This window comes from Protopterus annectens, chromosome 1.part1 (genome assembly GCF_019279795.1).
Source record: "Protopterus annectens isolate FY-2018-M chromosome 1.part1, PAN1.0, whole genome shotgun sequence".
In the NCBI taxonomy this organism is placed as follows: domain Eukaryota; kingdom Metazoa; phylum Chordata; order Ceratodontiformes; family Protopteridae; genus Protopterus; species Protopterus annectens.
In genome coordinates this window covers 546772872-546800228 of record NC_056726.1, presented here as the reverse complement: position 1 = coordinate 546800228, position 27357 = coordinate 546772872, and positions in this window count along the sequence as shown.

The following is a 27357-nucleotide window of genomic DNA, read 5'->3' as shown; positions in this document are numbered from 1 at the left end:
AGATGTGTGTAAAAACAGGAGTATGCACAGAAAACCTATGCAGCCACAAGTAAAACATACAAAATTCCATATATAGAGACAGCACTCGCTGTTAGTAGTGATTTACAGACCATGAAATATGAGAAAGAAATCTTACGACTGGGTCAGCATGCTGCTTCGAAACATATACGTATGAATGCAGATGTGAATAAAGTTGCTGGGCAAACGTGATAGGCAACTACTTCCCAAATGTACAGAGACAGCCTGTAAATGCTTGACCACCCAAGCCTTAGCCTGCTCATACCCCTTAAAATAATCTTAAGGTACATACACTTGTAAGATAAATTGGAGATGCACAGCTAGGCTTAAAGACCCCTCTGGTAGTTGGGTTAGTACACACCTATGAGCCTATGATGATGTCAATCAGAAACACAAAGCAGTAGCACATAATTAAAGACCAAAGAAAAAAATAATTGTACATCTTTTACTGAGCAGCAATATGTACAAGCAGAGCCACAGCTACGTACATTGCCACCATGTGCAGCCCCCCCAGCCCAGTGTCTCTCTCACCCTTAAGTTCAGAAGCAAAAAACACTTCTCAGATGCAATCTCTTGTGTAACTGCACCTCACATTACATTGGCAGCACTCATTTAAATAAATGATTCCTGACAATTACCAAATTAAATGATCGACCCGCACCCCACCAAACAGCTTACTCCCAGAGCAGCTGCCTACCTCGGCTCACCTTAGCTACAGGTCTGTGTAGTGGTACTCAAAGTATATAAGGGATCAGTGTGGCACTTGGGCCATTTATTTACTACACATCACTAACTGCATAAAGTCATTTTCTGTTTGGAGGAAGATGACATTTTTGTTGATCTCTCGAAATTCAGTCAAAAAGGAAGTGGATGATAAACATACATCTCAAGTGCTATAATTTAGGCAAAGCAGTACGATTTTGGCTCTCATTTTCCCTTGCTCCTTCTATATTTTCTGATGTTTCTCATAAAGTCAAATTAGTTCATCTGCTAAGATATGTACCCATAAACTAAGCATATAAAAAGATTGTATATCACTAAATATATAGGGTCTAGTATATAAAAACTTTTATTTTAAAAAATATAATTAAGTGCTCCTCTTTCTGACCCTCTGCTATGATTTTGAAAGACCAGTTCTATGATTTTTAATACTCTGAGTTTGAGAGATATCATTGTATACCTATTCATGCCTTATATCACCATACCTTTCACTCTTCTGTATATGCTTCAGGCAAAGATGCCATTAAGCTTATCCAGCATTTGTACCCGTAAACAGCTCCATTTCAGAATCCCATGATCCTTGCTTTTGGGATCAGTCCTATATAATCCTATTATACAAAGGTTTTACCTCCTTAAACTTGTACAACTTTAGACCTACTGATATTTTGTCACCCCTCTCTAAAATAAACAGATACACATGTCCATGTATTCTTGACAGTCACCTCAATCTTTAGGTCAGCCCATAGTACCAAAACAGCTCTACTGTCATTTGCAAATGTATTAAATCAGAAGTGTAGCCAAAGACAAATAACTGCCATTCTTCTTTTTTTAGACCTTTCCAACGCATTTCACATAGTATCACACAACCGGTTACCCTGTCTGTCTGACTTAGACCTTCAGTGAAATTCAGTACAATGGCTAACACAACCTATTACTGCCCTGTCTGTCTGACTGAGGCCTTAATTGAAATTCAGTACAATGGTTCAAAAGATACTTCAGCATGAGAATGCAAAGTGCCCACTGGGAAAGCTGCATTTTCCGCTCCATCATCTGTCGCTGTAGGAATACGACAGTGTTCTATATTAGGCCGATTATTACTTAATATCTTCAACAACAATATGCATTCAGCTGTAAAACATGCCAAGACATTCCACTGTGCAGGCAGCTCCACTCTTAAATGCTAATTCCCAAAGTACACACAGCTGCAAATGATCACCTAATAATCCTTCACTTCCGTGAAAAACTGTCTGAAACACTCCCAGCAAACATTAAATGCAAACAAAACAAATTATTACTATTAGACAATCATGTTAAAATCACAATTAAATCCTCAAACAATACAGATTAAACTAGTCTCTCAAACAATTAGTAGTAGTTATAAATTATAATCTAAAATTTAACCAGCACATATGTAATGTAGTCCTTAAAAGAAACCATAAACTCGGTCAATTATTCACAATCAATCCTTTCTCCTCAACAAGTGGACATAATCACAGCACACACCTTTCTACAATCAAATCTTTTTTAAGCACCTGTCATCCCAAATAATTTGCAAGAAAACCAACTATTCAAAGTGGATCTTATTTATAACAAAAATAACAAATGTGCGACAAATCTTCCCAGTAAAACTCAACCACTGTGAAGTCCACAAAACTACATTGTCTAGAACTTCCCAATGTTCTCTTACTTGCCACCTAAAAACGGCATGTACATTACTCAACCACCCAGATAAATGTCATTTAGTCACTTCCTACAATGGTATACTCTTCATAAAGACTCACAATCAAAAAGCAAAAGTCATTACACAGAAGTCAAACACAAGAGGGGAGACACTGTATTCCAACTATAAAACCAAGCACTGGAATGCCCTCCGAACTCTCTGTGACAAGCTATTACATTCAGTAAACTTAGAAGCTCCATAAAAGAAGACTTACAGGAAGTGTCACACCTCTCTGGGGTAACTCCCTAACCTTTTAACGATCTAGCACTTACTATGCTTTCTATAGCTGTGGGAACTACACAGCCAACTATCTGCTCAGCTTCTGCCTTTGCACTGCAATATACAAATTATAGTTGAAATAATAACCTGTGCTGTAAGTAACCTTATATCCCTGGATACACAGCAGTTCAGGTTTGTAAAAGATCATGCTTGCTCAACCCTTAAAAAAGGGACACAAGTGTGTCCTTGGATAAGGAACATACAGGCCACACTGCTTACCTGGACCTTGCCAAAGCTCCCAACACTTCCCCCATGCTGGGATTACTGACAAACTCTGCTAACTTAATATTAACCTTAAAGAGTTTTCTGGATATGTAGGTTAATGTCTGACAGAACCTACAGTTTTTTGCTGCATAGGAAACTGGCTATCTGACAGAACCCTTCTCATTTAAGGGCTGAATATACAAGCACTACATAGAAAAACATCACCAGTTATGTTCCATATGGCTCTGTCCTGGGCCACCATGCCTTTGATAGATGCTTCTATGACATGAAAGCTAATATCGAGGGGCTTACAGCTAACCAAGTTTGCTAATGACTGCAAAATGGAGACAGTTGTCAAATCCCATTTTGATACTCAAATTCTCCAGCATAAGCTGGACTTAAATGCCTGCTGTATTAATCACCGCCATTTATCACACAGCTAGAGTTCCACTTTAATCTGACACAGTCATCAGACTTGGGTTCATTATGTTGATAACAGACTCTCCTTTGAACATGTCTCTGTGGTGGGTAGAAAACACTGCTGTCTTTCATAACTTAGCTTTTGCAGTACCTCCTCACAATACAGAGAAGCTGTACTATCCCTTACTACTGAATACAATGCCCCTTTGTTATGTACCTTGCCAAGCACCTAAGCCAACTTAACAGTCCTCATCAAAAAAGATCTCTGGTCTCAATACCCTTACCTATTTTAATAGATTATAAGCCCTGTCTCCCTACTCATTACAGGGTGATCACTGAATAGCCATGGATGAAACTGCACTCTGAATTCCTTCATCTAAACAGAGCCAGTAATAAAATAAATACCCACACGAGACCTAAACCTGTACTGCTACATTAATACTACCAAATGGCACAACAGATATCTAACCCAATGCACCCCTGTTTTTGTAATAGGCTGCTCTTATAGCTTACTCAGGCCTTACCGAGTAGAGGCTGAAACTGGGCAATATTGATCAGTGCATTACCCTGATAAACAAATATAAATGCAAAATAAAATAAAGCAGAGAATTTCCCAATCACCTTTAAAACCAGTATAGATACCTGAATAGATGATTGTATATTTTCATCTGGAATGCACAGGGAAAATCTACTTAATGGAGAACACAGTTCAATTATTAGGGTATTGGGTGATGGGGCTGATCTACTCAAAGGTCTTCTTGACTGTAAACTTAGTAAGAACTTATAGGTTCATACTAGGCTATCTGCCCTAGGGCATTTACAAGCCTAGCCAGAGTGTGTTTGGCTTTCGCCACCCATTTTAAATTAATTTTGCTATGCCCTTTTTCGAGGTTAGTATACTGTGCCTCTGTCTAACAGTGACACAGAAGTGATACCCGGAGTAAATGAACTTCCCTAACAATCCCCTGTCTACCTGTAAGCTTCAACTCATATGAAGCTATACACACACACACCCCATAGACCCTCAACCACCACCTATCCCTTTACATTTTCACCAGTATTTAACTCCAATTACATGAAAATAAATGCTGTATAATACTATATAATATTAGCATACCATTACTTTCCAAGCACACACAGACTATCACATCCATAAAAGCATTAACCAATGGTCATTCTTCCAGTCACTGTACCTTCATTAACTATGGTTTCTTATCAGCTTAATATCTAGAACAAGCTACAGAGCAATCATACATGTTTATTTCTCAGATACCCAATAGGTGTAAAAGCATGCAGCACTTCAAAAAAAAAAAAAAAACCCACAGCAGCAATTATTATCAACTGCATAACGCAATCAATTCAAGTAACATTGCTACGGATACTGTTTTACTCTAGTATACAAACTCTCACATGCTTTTATATCTTTCTATAGTATGTACGTATATACTGATTTTAGAAATCATCACATATTCAGTTCTTTGCTATTATATCCTGGTACACCACTCTCTTTAACTCGCTGTCAGCTAGCAGCAATAATCATCAGCCACAAACCTCGAACAACAATCATACAGACGCTGTAGTTATTACAATTAGCACGATCTTACTTATTTATTATCTATTCTGTGCAGTGGTGCAGCAGTTTGCATTGTCGCCTCACAGCAAGAGATTCTCCGATTTGATTCTTGGCTGCGGTACTTTCTGTGCAGATTCTACATGTCCTCCTTGCTTTACCATCATAAGGTCAACAATAAAAACAAAATCCTACCTAAAATATCGAAGCAGATAGACGAAACTGAATGTCGAGAAGGTCAGAATTTTGCCAACACACTTCCTTAAGCAAATTCAATCTTTCTTGACATCTGTAGACTGCAGTGTAACACTGCATACCATGTGACAAAACGATTTAGCAGGGGGGCAAGCCACCCTGCACCCCCCACACCCCCTGCACATTAAATATTCCAACTCCAAGATCACACTACAGTGGGGAAAAGGAAAATTTCCTAATCTGCACTGTACTGCGATCGCCTGTCATAAGGCTAACCACATAGGTTTGAATGCACAATGCATCCACTAAACCAACACTGGCACAAATGAAGGCTCAACAACATGGGTTCAGCCAATCAAATTTCAAAATCCCATGGTTGCTGAACCTTCAATCAGAATTTTGATTGTAACCCGTCCTCCTTGTGTTTATGTGGGTTTCCTCCCAGTGCTCTGTTTTCCTCCCACATTACAAAGACATGCATCCGGAGTGTTTCTCCTTGGGCCTACCCTGAAAATTGGCTCATTCCAAGTCACACTTTCCCAGTAAACAAATGTTAAATAAATAAATAAATAAATACATTCATACATAATGCCTTGTTGAGCACATTAGTGCTATTAGTCTAGTAGCCATTATTCTGAGGAGACCTGATGTGGTATTTATGAGTAGCGAAAATCTGTCCAGAGCACTTCAGAAATTCCTCTACTCTTTTTGATAAACAGGCATTTATAAAGATCCCTTGGGACTTATCTGATTGTGGTATGTACATAGTGATTCTTGTACTGATCATGTATTTAAAACTTACCCCTATATTGTAATGTCTCAGTCTCTGTATTATGCGACACTGCACTTCAACACATAATAGTAAAGTATGTGGAGCTTTTCTCCCTGAGCTGCCATTCAATAGGGACACTTCCTAATTGGACTATCTTGGTAAACAAAAGCAAAATAAATAAACAAGAAAACAAACAAAATGTTGTCACTGGGTAAGACAGTGGGCATGCATGCTAGAGCTGAAAGCCAGCAGTTGTTACTCCTCTCCTCTGGATATTGTCTCTGCAGAGTCTTTATGCTCTTCGCATGTCTAAATGGATTTCTCCTCTTAATCATGTTCTCCAACCTACCAAAAGACATGCTGCTTAGGCCGAATACCATCTCCAATAAACACCAAGGTTAAATGTGTGGAGTTTTTGCTACACCTCAACCCTATAAAAGAGCATTTGGTGCTGAGAAATTTATCCAGTTAGCAAAATGAAATAATAAACCTCAACTCTAACCAAGTTGCTAAACACAGACATGGCATAGGCACATTCTCATAATAACCCAGCCTGTCTAAACTCTACTCCCAATACTTTCTACTCACTCCTCTCCAGATACCTTCTACGTAGATCTCTCTATTCCTTGTCACCTACCACAGGTAAGTCACAATATGACTACAGAAGGGTGCAATCAATGGATCTAAACGTACCTCTCAACTGTCCAAATTTTCATAGAATGTCCAGATGTTTGTCTCATATTTTTGGTCTATTCCTCATAAAATTAGTGGGTTTCTGACAATGACTGGGATGATCCAATGACTGAAGTCACGAAGTAACGACATACATTTGAGTTTCAGGCTTGAAATCTTTAGAAAATGCCATGTTAATACAAATTCTGTTACTCTAGCAACTTTCTAAGTTTATAAGAGCAATATTTAAAATCTGTCCCTATTTTTGGACCTTTTTCCCCGATTTTGTCAGGCTTTGTCCAGATTTCTTGAATGAAGAGGTTGAGTGGTATGCATGCATCTACCTTTGGTTTAACTAGGAAGCAGCTACAAACTCCACTATGAGTCCAAGTGAAAACACATGCATACGTAACTAATATTGCTGCCTATTCTACTCCATCATATTATCTACTTGGGATTTTAAGAGTTAACCTTTATCCCCATTTTGATCTACACTTCATAGAATATTAATTCCCTAGAACTATATCTTTTTGCAAACCCACTCTGACACACACAAAAGCTTTGCGCTGTCCTTGGGTAAGGAAATGTTAATTTCTGCTTTTTTTTGCACCCCTTTTTCTGTATATTTTACATTATTTCATTCTATAAAAACAAGGAAATTAGAAGAGAGGCAGTCTATTACAAAAACAATAACTACTGCAGACAGCCATTCAATAAGCACTGATGCACTAAGCAAGATGAAGGACAAAATGCTTACCTTTCCAGAAAGTGCAGTCATTATGATACAATATTCAGAAAACATTGACATTGCACTGTATAGCAACTAAACAAGCACACTAATCATGAGAGACAAGACAGCGGACATGAGTGATGCCACCAGTGGTGAGAGTTACACTTAAACTATATAAATATCTTAACTAAATTATATAGTCTACCATTGCTAGGTATTGCACATCACAAAAGCGAAGGAAACGGGGCAATACTCCACTGGGATGAAGGGAAAGATATGTTTTAAGCACAGCTGTAACAATCTGCATATATCTACTGCAACTACTGCTACTAGATGACATCATTGTAAATGGAAGACCGCTTGGCACCATTTACTATGCCATTACTGCAACTGGCCTTTTCTCGTTTAACAGCTCGGTGCTGTTCAGAGCCATTTGCCTCGATCCAGTATCGAGTTCATCTGAGGACATGGAGACAGCTGGAGTTTCAGCACCCTTTCCTAAATCTTTCTTTTCAGGCAAGGCATCCGGTGCTTCTGCAACATTACACAATGACATGTTCACATCTGTGCCACTCTCTCCGACATCCATTATAAATGATGGAGGACTGCCAGGAGGAGGCTTTAAAATATTAGTGAATTCTGCATTCTGATCCGTGTGATCTAAACTGAGTCTATCACTGACCTCAGCTCTCTGATTTAAGTACATTACGTCTGACTGACAAGTGACAGCTGTTATCTCAAGTGATTCATCTTCCACTGAATGATCTTCAATGGCAACAAAACTATTCTGCAAGCTTCCACCTTCCTCTTTTGCTGCAGAAAAAATGTGAGGTGTTTTTCTAAAAGCTGTCCCTTGAGAGCAGCTGTCATTGTTTTCTTCCCCTACTTCAAAAAAACTTGAAGAAAACTTTTTGAAACTAGACATAAAACTACTCTCTGAAAATGACTCATTTCCTGCAGCAGACTGTGAGAATATTGGTCCAAATGGTTTCTCAGTGTCACTTGAACTCAAAAGTCCAAACTTAGGTAGATTAGGAATACTAGGAAATTTTAAAATAGGTTTATAATTAAATGGTTCATCCTTTCTGTGACAATTAGATGAAGTAGCTTTGAGATCTAGCTTACTGGGAATGAATGTCTTGCCTTTTCTTAGTTCTTTCTCCGGACCACTCATCTCAAACTTTTCATCAAGCCCCATGATGACTTGCATATTATTTTGCATTTGCAACTCAGAACCATATACAGTGATATGTTCCTCTAAGTATTCCTCTTCAGCACCGTCACCAAGCTCTGCTTCTAGAATCATCTCTTGCTGTTTGTTCAAATGTGTCTCTGTAAGTACAGATTTATCTGAAACTGACTCCTCACTGTATACAAATTGTTCCACACTATGGTGTGTCTCTTGGGTTTGTGCTTCTTCTAGTTCCATTTCTGTGCAAACATTCTCTTCATCAAGCAGAGCTTCACCATCTGTAATATTGCAAGATTCACTACTGAGTTCCATCTTGTTCTCCACTGAATGAGATACAGTTCCTTTCAGGAATGTGAGGGAACTGCTATCAGGTGCACTGACTGCAGGTATCTCCTCTCCATTTATCACATTAGTCACTTGCTGAGATTTCTGATTCCCGGCTGTTGTAGAAGTTTTACAAATGCTTTGCTCAGCTGCAACAGTATCTCCTTGTAACATCCCTATAGCCATTCCAAAACTATCCACAATATCAGTTTTTAAAGCATTAAATGGACTACTGGATGGAAAACTAAGAAATGAACTTTTATTTGCAGGCTCTCTCTCTGACCTTGCAGAACAGGTCTCTTCTGCTGATTCTTTAGGAGATCCAGCAAATAATCTAATTTTTGCCATAAAGCCAGAAAGCATCTCAGCAGAAGACTCAATTAAAGACTTTTCATTTTCAGGTTGAGCGTTTTTTGTATCCCCAACAGTTTGTTCTTTAACTAGTATTCCTTGTTTCTGATCACAAGGATTTTGATTACTATACAGATTTTTATTACATGTTTGCATTTGTATATCACACATCTGTGTACTCATCTCACAGCTACCCACCCTAACAGAGTTTAATGTATTTTGTCTTTCACAAGTTAAAATGCAATCATTTGACAAATCGTCGTATAGCTTATGTTGGCTGCAGAAGGTTTCTGTTTCATCTGGTAATGTTACAGGCAAATTCTGCAAATGTAGTTCATTGGTCCAAATTTGCTGTTCATCCATCTCCTCAAATTCATCATTGCATAAAGCAATTGATTTGCTTCTTGCAGAAGTATCTGCTGAATCATTGCTGACTGCTGCCTCCTCACAGCTGTGCCATTTGGTTGAAACTGGATTATAGTCTTGGTTTACTCCAAAACCTTCAGATACAGACGAAATGTTACAACTTATGTTTTGAAAGTTCTTATAACATGGGACATTCTGCGCCTGCATTAACTCTACAGATTCAGTATCATCCTGATTAGTACTAGGATCTTTTATTATTTTATGTTTTTTATCTGAAATGTTCAGACTAAAGTTAGCGGATGAAAGGGAATCTGCATTAGCTTGTTCCACTGTACTTGCATTTGAATGACTTATGTGAAACTTTTCATTTATAAAAGACACGTTAAACATACTAAAGCTTGAGTTCTTCTGGGGAACTGTCTTTTCATTGCCAGAATTAAATGATAGAATACCGGGCACCTTAAAAAAACTCTCTGTTGTCTCCGACCTCTTAGGCTGTGAGTGAGTTATGCCTGGTTGTTCTGGAGGCTGCTTCAAACCACCAAGGAAGGAAAATATAGACTTATGACCAGATTCTGTTTTCTGAGAAGACAGGCTGGGGTGATTCCTGCCTTTATTGAAGAGAAGATCAAAAGCTCTTCCATCAGTGAGTGACTCTCCATGCCTAGTTTTGTCTCCTGTTAACGGAGGAATCTTAAAAGAATTAGGACTTTCTTGTAGTCTTGGAATACTTTGTGGAGAAGATTTTAGCACACATGCTTCTCTTTTGTTCATCTCCTTTACATTGCTACACATCTCTGGTAAAGAACTAAAGTGCTGATCTGAGAAGCTTGATGGCTTGCTTTCTGATGTTGGCAAATCTTTTATTAACATGTTTTCTTGAGAAATGTATTCTTGGTTAGGACTTCCAAAAATATCAAACATACTCACTGTTCTTTGTAAGTCTGGGGCTTTAGAAGTATGTGACACTCCAAAAGAGGCGAAAGGCTGATTATAATCATTTTTATTAATCTTCTTTTCATTATCTAGGTCTTTCGAGTTTGGTTCAAGCATACTGTCACATTTGTTTTCCGTACTTAGCATTTCCTCAAACTGATGAGAAGGAGCAGTGCTTTTTTTGAAAAGTTGGCCAAGGGAACCAAATACGGAAAACATGCCAGTAGCTGATTTAGAATCAGAAGATGAATTAGAGCTCTTGTCTTTCTGCTGTCTTTCAGGCAGGTTGATACTGCTTCCGGATGAAGGTGACTTTTCCTTTTGTATATGTGCTTTAAAGAAATCAAAGAAGCTTGGAGATGGCTCCTGGTCAGGACAACTGTTTTGAGAATCATCTGATAGACTAAACAACTTTAGAGTGCTTTTAAGTAATGTTTCCTGTGGAACGCTGTCTGATGTGGAAGTGTGATCTGACTGGGACTTTTCAGCCTTACTGCTGCATGCAATGGAGTCATTTTCCTCAACTTTAAATTTCCTGGGGACAATTCTTTCTGAAAACTTTCTGGAATTAGTATCAACTTGAAAAGCCACTTCACTTTTTCTTGACATATTCATTACATATTCTTGACCATATCTGTCCAGCTCTTGATTTGAAAGATATTCTCTGTGCTGTATTCCATCTCTAGTACTCATATTCTGTCCACCCAATGAGAAACGGTTCTTTTCCTGTTTATCCACAGCAGTGCTCCTGTATGTTCTGAGATCATTCTGCATTGGATTCATTGATATTGGCCTAATATTACCAGTACTCTGATGAACAACATTTTCAGAAGACTCTAAAGAACTTACAATGGGCACACGAGTCTCTTTAGAATCTAAGCCAGGAACTTTACCAATCAGATCACCCAAAACAGAGAAAATGGTGGAAAGCTTTCTCACTGGCTGGTTTTGGTTATGATGTAGTTGGGAATTTTCCACAGGCAATGAAGACTCTTGTTTCATGGAAGTAGAAGAAAACATCAACATATCAGCATCAGAGCACCCAGTATGCATTACCTGTGAGGCTTGTATAGAACTTGTGCTATTTTGTTCTTTAAAACTAATGTTCTTTGAAGTCATCCTCAAGTCACAAGGCATGTGTTGGCATTCCATATACTGATCAAAATCCTGGTACTCAGGAACAAGGTCTACCTTAATCTTCTGAAGTCTACAACTTGAAAAATCCAGTGGCTCATCTACTTCACAATGCAGTGATTCTTCAAACATTTGTGAAAAGGTTTGCAGGTTCAGATGCATTAACTGGTCACTTCTTTGAAAGGCCACAGACAAATCAAGAGGCGAGTTACAGATATCATCTGTTGGTTCCTCTTCAGGGAACCAAAGAAACTCATCATCATTGAAAAGAGGAACCTTAAAACCACAAACAGTGGTAGTTTCCCCATTCATCCACTCATTGGGGGTTGCAAACTCTTGATTAAGCTCAAAGAATGACTGATTAAATGGATCTTCATACATGAACATATAAATATACTCTCCTGTAGCATCAGTGAGCAAAGAATATACATATTCTCCATCACTGTACATGAAGTAGCCATGGTCACCATCTTCTGAAGGTTGCCATAATCCAAACTCAAGCAACATTAGCCATTCATAGTACTCCTCAATATCAACTGGAATTGAAAACATTCCATCAGCACTTAATTGTTCTTGTTCAATGAAGTTTCTGTTTACATAATCATAGCCAAAATCATAGGAACAAGTTAAATCTGCTGGTAGCTCATTTAAAAAATCTCTGCAGCTGCCAGAATTGTGATTGATGTTTCTACTACTGAAGTCCCATGTTTTATATTCTTCAGAAAGATCTCCATTAAAGCACAAAGGTTCGTATGGCTTAAATATGTTTAAATATTGGCTCTGAATGCCATTACTGAAGATTTCATTTTCTGAATATTTATTTATAACATTTGAATTAATGTCTTTTACACATAAATTGATGGCATTATCTAAACAGCTTACGCTGCTCTTTAACTTCCCATATGATATAATGCCCTGATTTAAAATGCAGTTATCTGGCAAGGAGGTTTCAGGACAATCTTCTGCCAAAGCATTATTTTGCAAGTATACAAAACCTGAAGAATCTTCAGTTCCATCACAAGTATGAAACTGTTTTGATTCGTTTGTATATGCTTGTTGCAAAGTTATTCCATCATTACATAAACCATTAGCAGTACTAATACATTTTTCAACAGGCACTGGACTTCCACTTACAGGACTATAATTGCTGCTGAACCAGTGTTTACAGTACTTAGACACATTTTCACACACACAGTTTTTGGTCGAGGATGGTACTGGAAATAACTCTGACTTGTTAAATGTCTGTGTTAATGAATGGGTCAGACTCTCAGAACCCTTGATCCGGACCTTAGTTTCACTGCTAGACTTTGCTTTTGAAGAAAACTGATTTAAATAAGTAGTAGCAGTAATTTCTAGTTGGGGATTGACAAAAACATCTGGAAAGGCTGTCATTTCACCATCACTCTTAATTTGAGCTGAAACTGATGGTTCCACTGATGGTTCACTTTTATTTAAAAAAGTGGAAAAAACTGCGGAGTACTCATGCATTGAGTGTCTTCTAGCATCTGCATTTTCCAAAATATTTTCAGATGAAGCAGACCTAAAAAATCCAGAAAACAATCCATTTGGACTGCCTTTGTGAGAACACACTTTTCTGGCTTTGAAATCATTTGATCTACTTGATACTTCTTCACTGGAAGGAAATTTGAACAAGCTAGAAAGCAAGCCCAAGTGCTTATTTTGCTTTTCACCCCCGTCTTGTTTGTTGCTTAAAGTCTTCAAGTTTATGTTGTCATCTGCTACATAATCTCCTTTTATTTTGAAATTGTTCCGGGCAGCTGAATTAATTAACTGTACATCTGACCTGTACTTTGTAGTAGTATGTTGCATTTCACAATGGTGACTTGTAGGCATGCTTTCATCTGTTATTAATCTCAGGAGCCCAGAAAACAAGCCTCCTTTCTTGCTACTATGGTCTTCCACAATCGCATTGATCTGGTTGGACTCTTCATTGCCCAAGCTCTTAGCACTCTGATTCTCCTCCTTTTGATGTGCAATGCATTTTGTATCCGTCTTTTCACTCTGGTACTCTGAAGATGTACTCCCACAGTTTTGCATGTCCAGCCTTTCCCTTCTATCTTTGTGTGTTCTGTGGTCTTCCTTAGGTATACTAACCTGGCTGTCAAATTTTGCATCGATACCCATGTTTTCTCCATCATCTACTGTCACTGTTTTTTTAACAGATACATTTATCTGGTTATCTTGCCCTAACTTAGAACAATGCTGATGTTTTCCTGTCTGTTCTACTATGGATGCATGGTTTAGATTATACACCCCTTGCATTACTGTTACGTTTCCCTCATCACTCTGATTATCCTCTCTCTGATGGATCCTTCCAGAAATTGTGTCAGCTGAAGAGAAAACATTTGAAGTTACTGGGTTTTCATTATAAGTAGCAGTGACATCTGTAATATTACTGACAGATGAAAATGATCTACTTTTACTTTCTGTCTCTTTCCATCCTGAACTAAGGTTTTCAGCTGAAGCAAATTTAAATAAACCTGGAAGATAGCCATCTGACTTTGACTGGTTTTCCTTTTCCTTATCTTTCTGATTAGGAGTAAAAACCTGACTTTTCAGTCTTCTAATTACAACAGATGATTCATCATCTTTTGCACATTCTTTTTTTATATCTCTGCCTGATTCGGGCAATGGATGTCCAACACTTTTGCAATTCTCTTTCTCCTCTGCTTCAGTTGATGCCGAAAAAAATATACGACTCAGAGACTTTTTAAAGGGAATGGAAAACGTGAAGTCCTCTGACTTGTCCTGGCTTTCAGCATGTGAGAAAATATTTTTCTCATGTGCAGATGTATCCTTGTTTTCCAGACTTCCCAGGATATCATTTGCATCAGTGTGCTTTGTTGAAACCTGCATTGTTTCACTTGTGTCCTGAGAAAATGTAACTACTTTACATACAGTAGCTGTATTAGTTGCAGTTGCCTCCACTTTACCTATTTTAGCAGAATTAAACATTTTTTTATTTGCTGTGCATACTACTGTCTCTTTTGCTGGCTGACAAGCTTCTTTGTTTCCTTGTGCTATACTATTCAGCTGAGGGTCTAAAGTGAAGATGGAGCCATTGTAAAAAGTGGCATCTTCCCCGAGTTGTCCTACAGTTTTAGGTACAGATGTTTTGCCATAGTCACGTTTACTGACTTTTGAGTTACTTTTATCTGTAAAGAAATCAAGTGGACTTAATTTACCCAACACTGAACTTACAAAATTTGACAGCCCAAGCAAGGGCTGAGTGAGAGATGATTTGTCATCTTCACTAGATACAGTAGATGGGGTTACGGGGATTTCCTTATCTATGCTTAAGCCTTCTGAAATGTTAATGTTAACAGATGAGTGCACAGTGTTGCCAGTAAGACATGGCAACACAGACTGTGGAAGCATTTCTTTATTAGATTTATTTTCAACTGGAGAAATTGAAATATAGCTGTCAGATCTTTTTACAGGAGAAACAATATCTGAAAGTCCACATTCTGAATTTGAATAGGGCTCCATTTTGTCTGATGTTGACATAACAGACTGTTTAACAGAAGCAGAACAGTGTTTTCCATCTGATCCTGCTTCCTTAGTTAGAGAGCCGAATAAAATACTCATAGTATTCTTTACTCCAGAAAGGTCTGGGAGGGATTCTGATTTGCTAAGGCAGTCCTGGCTCTCAACATTGTCTGAAAGAATGTTGTTTTGTTTTCTAAACATGTTATCAATGCATGTATTTCTGTTATGCTTCACATTCCATGATGTCGCATTTGGCAGCTTCTTGAGTTTTGAAAGGGTACCAAACCTACTAATTTCTTCTTCCTTTTCAGCCAGATACTCAGACACAGAGTCAACTAGTCCCTGCAGCTCATCCATTGTATCTACATACTCTTCAAATGACTCTTCAACAGGAGAAAGACTTAAATCCTGCAGTGGGTTACTATGGTTACCTTCAGGACCCATTAATTTGCGGATACCAGTAGACCTGTCCCAAAGCTGGTATGCATTGGATTTAGAGTATTGACTGAGACTATTACAACCAGCCCATGCCTGTGCAAGCAAAGCAATTTCTTCCATTTCTTCATCAGAATCAAGCGATGATTCAGATTCTTCTGAGCCGCTGATGTCATCATCCTGCTGCTCTGCAGAAAACTTTCCAGTCACTGTCGGAGCTTCACTACACAAAAACTTGGCACAGTCACGTGCATCAGTCACGTCTTTAGGGTCACTGCATTCTGCATCATTTATTGTCCACCTGCCAGACTTAAACATGAGGCCATTCTTATAAGGACACAAGACGTGTTGAAAACTACTTTTTATTTCAATGCTATGACTTTGCGTCTCATTGCTCTCACATTTCACAAATGTCCTTTCAGATTTAATTTTTGCATCATCATCATTAAATCCTACATTGTCAGCAGCATAACTCTGGCATTTTTTTTTGCATTCAGGAGAGCTGTTCTCCCTGGCTTTCTTTTTCCTTTTGCAGTCTACCATGTCATATCCCTCTAGACAATTAGGAATACTTAAAGTCTCCTCTTCAAGACACAAGTTGATACTATGCCTTGCTTTTACATTTTGAGTTCCACAGCCTCTACTTATCTGAGGCATCTGGTTTCCCTTGGATGTGCCTTGCCAGTTCCCTTCAGTTTCATTTAAAACATCTATAACCAGCTGTTCTCCAGACTTCTCTAACACAGGTTTGCAGTGTTCTTCAACCCTACTATCAAACGGAATAATTCTTATTTTTTCCTTTTGCATTACGTAACTTTGCCTTATGCAACAAAAACAAAAAATGGACAGCAACAAAAATAGAAACAGTGAAAAGAAAAGAGAAACAAAAGAAACAGGAGGGAAGAGAAACAAAAATAAATTAATATGATGAAAACTTATAAAAAACTGTTAAAAATGGAAGCAGCCTAACTGGTTCTAAATGCAATCTATCCTTTATTTCTGTGACATTTCATATAATACAATCATAAAAGACACGTGACAAAGTCTAATCTTCACATTGTCTTGCTAAACAAAGTGTAACATTCTGGGGCACATGCTGGTTTCAACAAAAATTGTTGATGTATCTCATTGAGTTTATAAGGAAAAGAAAAACAACCTCTATGATTTTTAAATTACTGCTCAAGCTGTGAAAAGAACATCTCTTAAATCCAACGTCAATTAATAAAGCTCTACATAAGAAATGTTTGGAGGCTGTTGCTTTCAGAACTTGTAATGACTTCTCTTTGCCTGGAAACAATACATACCTCTCACCCCCCCCACCTGAGAATTAATCACCACAACATAACCCTTGTAAATTAAAGCAGATGGTCAGAAAGAGGAGTACATAAGGCATGTCCTCATAACCAGGCCTGACGTTAAGATGAAATCGGTACATTCAAGGAAGGTGTAGCAAGGTTAAATCTGAGGGCCTAAACCATAGCAACTGAGAGATATGTCTAGATACATGCAGATCAATTAGCTGACAGGCATTATTTCTAATTCTTCTTTGTGGCACAATAAAAATAATCAATGTTCTATTCATACATATGTTGAAAGTAAACTGTGCTACATCTCCCTGGTTTACATATTATGTTAATTTGCTTACAAAGGTAAAGGTAAATGGTATGAGTTCAAAAAAAAATCACTAAAATGCAATTCCTAAGAATGTGTTTAAAAATGTGATTATATATATATATATATATATATATATATTTTTTTTTTTTTGCTTTCTCTTAAAATGTACAAACATTACTTAAGCCCTAAGGTAAATCGTCATCAGAGGTTACAGCTTCAGAACTTTTCACAGAATTATGAAACCTGTCTTACATGATATTGCATAATTGTTATAGTGGCCGCTTTACTCATTAGAAAAATTATATCATGTTTGTATGAACTTCCAGAGTCATGAGCGATGGTGGTTTTAGCATTATAAAACTGCCAAACACAATTTTCTTAAAACTCAATCTCTTTTAGAATAGATGGCAGCAGCTATTCCATACGGACTTGATGTGCACTAAAATGTTACACATTTCCTTAATAAATTAGACATCAAAAGGCAAAACTAGGCAGAATACAAAAGGTATGCAACTTTCTTCTAAGCCATGAAAGACTACAAATGCCACAACACTGAAAGCATGCATACATCTGCTGCAGAACTGGGGGTGTCATACCACAAAGACAAGGGACTAAACACAAAAACAAAAGGTACCAAAGATAGCTGGGGAACTTCAAATGACCAGAACCCACCTATCAGACAGATCTAGAGAATGCCTGCTTCCCAGGGAGTACCGACGGCTAGTCAGCTGGCTAGACTCGGATGCAGACTCTAGATCACTGCGACCATTTGCAGCAGAACCTATGCTGCCGTATCGTCTTGGGACCAAAAGAAGCAGCGCAGAGTAAGGAAATATGAGGAAATTTGTTAATTTAATCTGTGCTATAGGACATCATATGCAGCACAAGCAAGAGAAAAAGGTCAAAGTACAGACTAGCAGTTTATGAATTTTGAAATATCACCTGGTCATCTGTGACATCTGGCCAAATAAAGACCCATTCAACAAATACACAACAGCATAAAAATATACACAAAAACATAAGATGAAATTTAAATTTATATAAGTCAAACGTTCAAACAAGGTTGGCTGAGTGACAAAATACATGTTTTAAGACATCAACAAGTTACTAAAAACTATTTTAAATATTGCCAAGTGTCCACATTTCTGTACATCTGCTTTGGAAGGTTTACATATTCCTTTGTATATGTTCATTTTTATCTCAGACAAATTAAAATGGTATGTACTCTCACATCTAAACGGACAGGTACCGTGCAAATCAGAAACAAGGGGATAAAATAAGAGGGCATTAATCTTCGAAAATGTTAGTTTTCTCAACTTTCACAAACAAACCTTTTTTTTTTGCTCTACTACATCAACAAAGTAACAGTCTGCACTGTGGTTGGCTCTAGGGCAAAGAAGGATGGAGCTGTCACTGTGACATAGGTAACTGGGTCTTGACTAGCAAGCCCAGCACTTAAGGAGCAGGCCTAAGTGGGAGATTAAGGGAAGGCAGTGATATTTTACTAGGCTCACCTATTCTGGGGTGAGGGAAGGTGTTTACACACAGGAATGCCACACCTAGTGGTGATACCAGGGTATAGATTCCATGCTTACAATACAGCTACCTAGTGGTGAAACCAGGGTATAGATTCCATGCTTACAATACAGCCACCTAGTGGTGATACCAGGGTATAGATTCCATGCTTACAATACAGCTACCTAGTGGTGAAACCAGGGTATAGATTCCATGCTTACAATACAGCCACCTAGTGGTGATACCAGGGTATAGATTCCATGCTTACAATACAGTAGGGGCAAGCACCAACAGGAGTCTCAGCCATAACTGCCATAGCTCACTGCACATCAGGTGTTGGGGGAGGGAAAGGAATAAGGTATATAAAATCCTACAGAGGTGACCACAATGCTGCACTGGGATGCCTCAGTCTATTCTTAGGAAATACGAGGGTTTCGGATTAGGTCCAATGGGGGGGGGGGGCCTGAAGTGACTACCAGCATCCAAGAGTGAAGAGAAGTACCTATGGCAGGAGACGGTCTGCAATTTTTTTTTTTTTTTTATCTGCAGTGCATCTGAAAAGGAAATTGTACTTCACTGCTATTATGGTAGTGCATCACTATTTTACACTTGTTAAAAATGCAGAAAGCTGAGCCAGACATGCTTTGTGACAAAATATTGACTGTTTTACAGAAGAACAGTTTCTCTTACCTTTCTGACAAGGTATTGTTAGAGTTCCATTAGATAACATAGAGATGTAGATATGAAGAAAATATTAAAGCTTCATTATCTTGCATTTTTTTATATTGAAAAATGCTACTTTATGAAAAAAAATGATAACTTTTGCATAGCCAGCTACATGGCACAGAGGGATAAAACCTGGACTGCAACCCAAGCACCCTGGAAATGAGTATGACCAAAACACTGGAGAAGTTGGCCAAGGAAGGGGAAGTGGAATCACCACATGATCATCCACTGGGGGGGGGAGGTGTACTCTTCCAGCACACTGAGGACATCTTGGGTTAAGCCATTTGCAAGGACTGCCAAGCAGTGTTTAACACTGTAATCAGAGTGATATGCATGTGGGTACTTCCCCAAAAAACAGGCCTGAAACTGCAATGCTCTACTTTAGCAGGCTCATAAGACAGGACAATTAGAGGGTTTATGATCTAAAGCTGGAAAACCCTGATGTCTACTTGAATGATCAGACACCAATTGCAAACTAAAGAAATAGGAGAACCTTATGGTTATCAGCCAATGAAGAGAAAAATACCAACAACATACAGAGATAGACACACACACACACACACCTTTTGCACATTAAAGTCTGTATATCAAAAAAAATCAAATGACAATGGAAAACTTGGGAGAAAACAAAACACTTAAATATGTTTTATCCCCTGATTTACTCAGAGCAAATTATAAATCAAATTTCTGCAAGAACTCTCTGAAACACAGCTAAACAAGTCAGTGTTTCAGTCATCTGCAGGACAGGCTGAGAATGAAAATTGTGTGAATATCAGTGCATTAAAGGCCATACTGTGTCACCAAAGGATTATTGTTCACTAAAATCACACAACACAATTCTGTACTTGTACAACTGCATCAGACAGTATATTGCAGAATTCTGAGTAAAAGAACCATTTTTAAAATTAGTAAACATCAATGAACAAGAAAGTAACAGAGCAAAGGAAAACATCTATGCAATCCATGAAGGAAACCTGCTATACCACATATTCCTCCTTTTCTCCTGCAAAACAGGCAACTCTGTTCTTGTAGATGCCCCATAGGCTCTAGGAACCACATATGGTACCACACCAGTGTGTGTACCTCACAGATACAGCAATAAAATAAATATGGGTTCAGCAGTTCTATTTTCTGTGCCACAGTGATCTTGCAGTATTACTGAGTTTCTAAATACAATCGCTGGTTCTTTAGGTCTCTGCAGTCAGTCCAACACAATGCTTTTAAAATGAAACACATACAAAGATGTTCTTTACCCTGTGTTTGGCTATCAAGAATATATTTACAAGACTGGCTTTCAGAGATATGGTAAACTCAAACAAAATGGAATGATTAGCAGGGTTGTGTCAGATCAGGACTTGAAGGTATAACTGCACAGTTTTCCCCCTACCTAGACTTTTACATCATGACTAAAGGTTGCCAAGCCACACCCCTAAGTCACAATACAATTCTCTTTACAAATCAAATCCTAGCATTCCTACCCAGGAATCATGGCTTATAAACTACTTAACTGTCTAGCAGTGATAACTGAAGCACAGAACAGCAGCTGTCCTCCTGTGGAGCTGTACACTTCTTGAAACATACTGTACTGCGGACACCCACACCCTGAAATTTAGGCAGTCAGAATATACTTGGCACATAGTGCAATAGTCACTTCTCTATCTAAACCCACAAAAATGTGATTGCCTGTACGCTGCTGTATGGTTGCTAATGGCATTCCCAAGGAGGAATCAATGAAAACTCACACTACATACTTAAGCAGGTTATTCTATTTACATGTACCTTCAGGATGATGACGTTCACGCTTCAACCTACAATGTTTCCCAAAACTAATGGCATCGGAAGCAAACTGACAAAAATGCAGTTCCAGGGACAGAAAACAGAAAAATACTTTTTTCTCCAACAACAACAAAACCAGTTTGTGGAACGCATTGCTGTTACAAAGACATTAGCTAATTCCAGTATGTTTCCATAGTGGAAAGTTACTGTTAAAAGCTTTAAGTAAAAAGTTCCTATATGTGCACTAGGAGTGGCTTAACCACTTTCCATAAACTGATGTGTTATCAGCTTTCAGAATTAAAGTCTGAGTAACAGCAAACCTTTACGACTGCAACCATTTCAGATGCTCAAAGTGGGTCGCATCTTTATGAAGTCATAAGATTCAGCAAGGCAGACCACATCAGCAGCTAATGCAAAGGCCTTGTTTTCACTTTATTAACAAACTATGCTGTTGTAGAATTTTGGTTGTTTCTATTGCATTATATCATTTTAAAGAAATTCAGACATAGCATCAGCATTCTCTTCAAACCATACAGGAGAATCAAAAATATGTTTATACTAAATTATCATGACATTTATTATTTTCAAATTCCTTCACAACAAAAAAGACTCTTCCACAAAAAGTCAAAGTGGTAATGCTTCACTGAAGTACAAAAGTACTTACTCAAAAATATCTTCCTAAAGCAGCGAGTTGATGGTCATAATGATTGTCTTTGTACTAGATACCATAAGCAAACATGTGTCATGTAATTGGGTTATACAAAGACTACTCTGCTCTATTTCAGTGTTTACTCAACAAATGCACAGAAAATAAAATATTAGCTATATCAGACACTATAAGCAGTAATGATCAAATTCAAAATAAAGCAAAGATTATGAGTGACTCAATGTTTGCAACTACAATTATATTAATATGTTTTCATTTATATAAATGTTGGACTGAATATGTCATACATGATAATTTAATAAAGATTCAAAATAAAACAAATACAGCATGAGCCCATTCAGATGTCACGTGCAGTTGAAAATATTTCACTGCAAAATCTCAACTTTTTTTATCTGTACACCAGAAATGGATGGTAGTATTCTACAACATTGTATAATGTATTTAAATAATATTTTAACAAAACTCTAAAGTTGTAACAATCATTAAGAAACACAACTTTATTAACAGTAGTAATCTTACCTCAATCCTCTCCGTTCCCGATAATCCAAATCATAGCTTTGCATGGAATCGGTGCAATAATCACAAACATCACCTTGGTGCTGCAGTCGTGACTGGACAGAGAATTGGTGAACAGAAGCATTGGGCTGCGAGGTGGTGTGGAATGGTGGTGGGATACTGTTGCTGGTCTCACTACGGTAATCACTGTCCCGGTCATCCACGGCACTGTCAGGGTCTTCAAGGGCTATTGGAGAAAGGGAATTAGGAAAAAAGCTGCAGCCCTTTCCTGCAGGTCATATACTGCTGCTCCAAGAGACAGTCCATGAGAATCTGGATACCCCCCTTTTCCTTAAATAATGCAGCACAAATTATACCAAATTTTACCTAAGGAACTATCACTTATATAAAACGGTCACATAATACATGCCAAATTTGGCTTCTGAATGAAAGAAATTAGAGGGAATTATCTTAAGAATAATTTTATTAATCCAAACTTCTACCAACAATTACAAGTCAGGTGTTTGATAATTAGAATGGTAAGATTAAATTATCCAAAATGAGTTTGCATTTGGAGTATTTCTAAATAAATTTCAGAGCAGGCCAGATCTACTGATTTTTTAAAAAATTTCTTAATATCCTCTTTCAGACTTAATGCAACCATACCGACATCTGCATATCCAATTTTATTTTTTCCATACATATACCTATCCACAACCTTCACTTCAAAACACAAAAAAAATTCAACTTGGATAAAAGTTTTAATGTCTTGATACAGTCAGAATAACAATAAAAAGTAAACCTTTGAGTAGCAGGTATAAAAAGGATGGCTAAAAGATAAACTGGAGCTATGGAGTTACCTAACATCCCTCATATTCCAATCACCTTCAGTAATCTCATACCCATGGAACTGCTGATTCATACCATTTATCTAAATTAGTTTAGCACTTTTTTCCTTATCTATTTTCTCCTTCAACTGAATGCAGTCTTAGTACATTTTGTAATCTTCCTGAGTTATGCTCAGACCTACTCAGGATGACAACATAACCTATCAGTGTTACTCTGTTGAGCTTTACAGCCCATTGCTTATATCAATCCATCTCAATTTTCCATTCACAATCATATGCAGCACTGAGAATGCACTACTATCTCCAGTTGTACTGTAACCAAGATATTTGTCTTTTATACTATAATGAGATATTTACTTAATGTTTGTACTGCATTATGATATTGTCTTTATGAAAAGTGTGCATCCTTGTAACTGTAAAGCTTTTCTCCCAATACTTTTCCATCAACGATACAATATGGTATGGTATAAATAGTCATGCATACCCTCAATTTAAAATTTTTACATATAAAAAATGTTGTTTTTGACTGCATAATCAGAGCTGCCTTGATTTCACAATTCTTTGAAAATAACCTTAGTTTCAGGAAAAATCAAATATAAATTTCAGACACCCTCTAGCCCAAATATCATCTATCTGTATCATATGTTTCATCACAAAGTACATACAAACCCATCCAATTACTGTAACGTACAACATTGTGAAGTCTGAATATGAATTCTGTAGAAATACATTACTAGCCAGGAGACTCGGACAGCAAGTAATAAATAATCCCTCGCATATACATATAATGCTAAATGTACTACTGCCTTACATCTATCCTGTATTTTTAAAGAAAATTACCACGCCAGCTTTAAAAACAGCTGTAGCTCCCTCGCATATACATATAATGCTAAATGTACTACTGCCTTACATCTATCCTGTATTTTTAAAGAAAATGACCATGCCAGCTTTAAAAACAGCTGTAGCTGACCACTGAAAATTTAAAGTCCTCCAAGCTACTTTCCAAACCCATTGCTCCAATGTTAGGCACTCTAAGCATATTACTTAGCAAACTGTATCCATTTACGAAAGCTACAGCAGTCTGTAGCGATGATTCTTTTTCTCTGCGAAATGTTACCTTCTTTTCCACAACTGGGCAGCATCTTTTGAAAAGTCAACACTACCCCTCCCATCACAACTGTAGATGCCTGATCCCAAGACATGTTAGGATCCCAGTGCTGATGAGGTAACATGCTTTTCTATGCATTTTTAAATCAGCTCAACAATGTGATTTTTTTTTTTTGTCAAATTTACTTTTATTCAATTTTTAAATATGCAAATTACATGGGACCACTATGGAGCCTTACCCAATTTTCCAACTGTCCCAAAGCACTGACTGCTTAAGTGATTTGCTCCAGGTCACACAGTAGACAAAAGGAGGCTGTTGGAATCAAACCATGGACTACAGGAAGCAACTCATTACTACTGTGTAGCCTTAACATTCTGAACTAAGTACTAGACAACAAAAAGATAAAGTGAATACAGGTGATGGACTAGAAAGTCCAGAGTATCTTCCACCACTAAGATACATTTTAGAGCACTTTTTGATTCAATAATTTTCTGAACAAAAATGTTGAATAAAGAAAAGTAAGAAATAAGTTGCGGCCATAGAATAATATAAAAAGCTGACAAAACAGTAGTTCACAATATACTGAGAAGACAAGCATTTGTAAAAGATACTTGGATTCTGCCTTTCAGTACTGCTTACAGTCATATACCCCCCCCCCCCCAAAAAAAAGACAGTAGCCTCCTTCTGGTGTTAGATTGGAGTAAAAGTAAAGGCACAAATGATCATGGTCACATATTTCAAGTGCTGAAGTCAATACCTACAAACACAGCATGCCACGTCACCCTACTCCCAAAAGGCAGCCATAAGCTGTGTACCCCTCTTATGCCAGGCTAACATGTAACTGAAAAACAAATAGAACACAGCAATATTTCATCCTCTTGCTGTCACACATATATAAAAAAAATGCACTTCCTTACTTCTACCTCCAAAAGACAGCTACCTGCACGAGTGTCATGATTACAAGGAAAGTGAAAAAATAAAGATCAGAGTATAATATTCCAACTTGCTGCTATTAGATATCATGCTGTTCCTTCACAAGCTATACTGACCTTCTGTGCACACCTACGAGGCTTGCGAGGAAAATTAAGGAAATAATGACCACAAAGTCCCCAGGATTAACACAAGCTATAGTAACCCTTTTGTGTACACCTCTCAGTTTGACTGAGAAAAACCTGAGGAAATAACCACACTATCCCCAACTCCCACACAAGCTACAGAAACACTCTGTGCACACTTCTTAGCAGGGCCTGTTTATGAATGGGTGGAGTCCACTGGAGGGGTGTCCAATACATCCATTTCAAAAATCCATTTATGTACTCTGGGAATTGTGCGACCACCAGACCAGCAAATGGTCTAAAGTTCTGCACCTTCTGTGATGCATTTATACATTATTTTTGAAAGATAATGTCCTTAACTTTCTTAAACTGCTACCACAGTAGTTATGTATGTGCCCATTAATATTGTGTGTGTATCCACAGTTAAAAATCATTACTATCTTTTATATAAAAGACAGGCATTGACTCTGCCTTTAACAATCCTGGTCCATCACAAGATGCACAAATACATACTGCACATTCATCTTCCCCAAATGCCATTTCACCCATGACATGTCTTTCAAATGTCACAGGAACCAACAGCACATGAACAAACCCACACACATAGACAAGAGGTTTCATATTGAATAGCCAAGAATGCAGCCAGTGTCAAACGCTGTGAAATGGCAAAACTATTGACAGCAGAACTGTGCCAGTGAGTAGTTTTCACAGACAAATCCTGCTCCTGCCCAACCACCAGAGATAGCCATCTATCATGTGCAAGGCTGAAGTACTCTAAATAAACTGCTCCAAACCTCCAGAAACAAGGTGATTCTCATTTTGTAAAGGAAAGTTAAATAAATTATGGCCACCTTGTTAATCTTAAATACACTGCATCCTCTCCCGACACACACAAGCATATGCTGGCGTGAAGTGAAATAAATTAAGGCCTCTGAGTCACTCTTAAAGACACCCCCCCCCCCAAGCAATACTTGATTTTACACTGCCTTGCCAAATGTGTGACCATGTAACAGTAATTAAACAGCAGCAGTGGTAAGTCTTTTTATTCACAGACAGCCATCATACCCATAAGTTACAGCTACTTTATGGTTAATGTACATCTTCAGCTGTGGGTATTCCCAGCACATGGGTAATAGCAGTCCTGAATGGCTGTAATCCAGGCAGACATGGGGAGACTTGTGGTCTTACAGACATGTCAGCAATGTGAGTGGAGAACATGCAATACCATCCACCCTGTGCAAGTGTGTACACCCTTGTGCTTACACTGAAGGCTACTGCATACATGGCCTGACAGCTAAAAGTCCCCTTTGGGAAGTTTCCTTGTTTCGCCAGTCTCCCTTCAAGGGATTGTGGGACTGGATGGCCTTGGTCAGCTTCATCCTCCCCCCTCCAGGATAGAAATGCCCATTTTCCTCACATCAGTTCCATCACAGGCCTGAGCTGCCAAATGAAGCAAAATCGTTTGGGTTGTAGCCAGAACTTTATCCTTCTATGTTAGTAATGATGGCTTATTTAGCATGGTATAAAGGTAAATACGTTTAAGGTTTACTGACATCTGTGTATGTAATTCGTACATTCCTTGTTCTCTGAATACAGTATACCAGCAATAAGACATGACCAGATATAAACCCACAAGTGAACAACATGCATTAAAAATCTGGTAAGGCAGAAAATCAGCTACCACCAGTATTCATCTCTCACTGCGTTTTATTCTGTCTGATTTTAATACCATATAAATCTGTGTGAAATCTTTTACATTTCCATCTTGCACTGTACCCTACCTACACTGAGATAGATCCGAAAAAGGGACTTTTTCTTAAAATGCGATTCTAGTCAGTAAAGCATAATTAACTAATTTAGGTTAATTCATCTGCACTTAAAAAGATCTGCAAGCTCAAGCTAGACTAGCATTCACTGTTTCCTTTGCTCCTGGTGAGTATGCCTCACTTCATTAAATAATAGCTGCAAATGTTTGCAGTGGACTTCTGATGACTAGTCAGGCTAT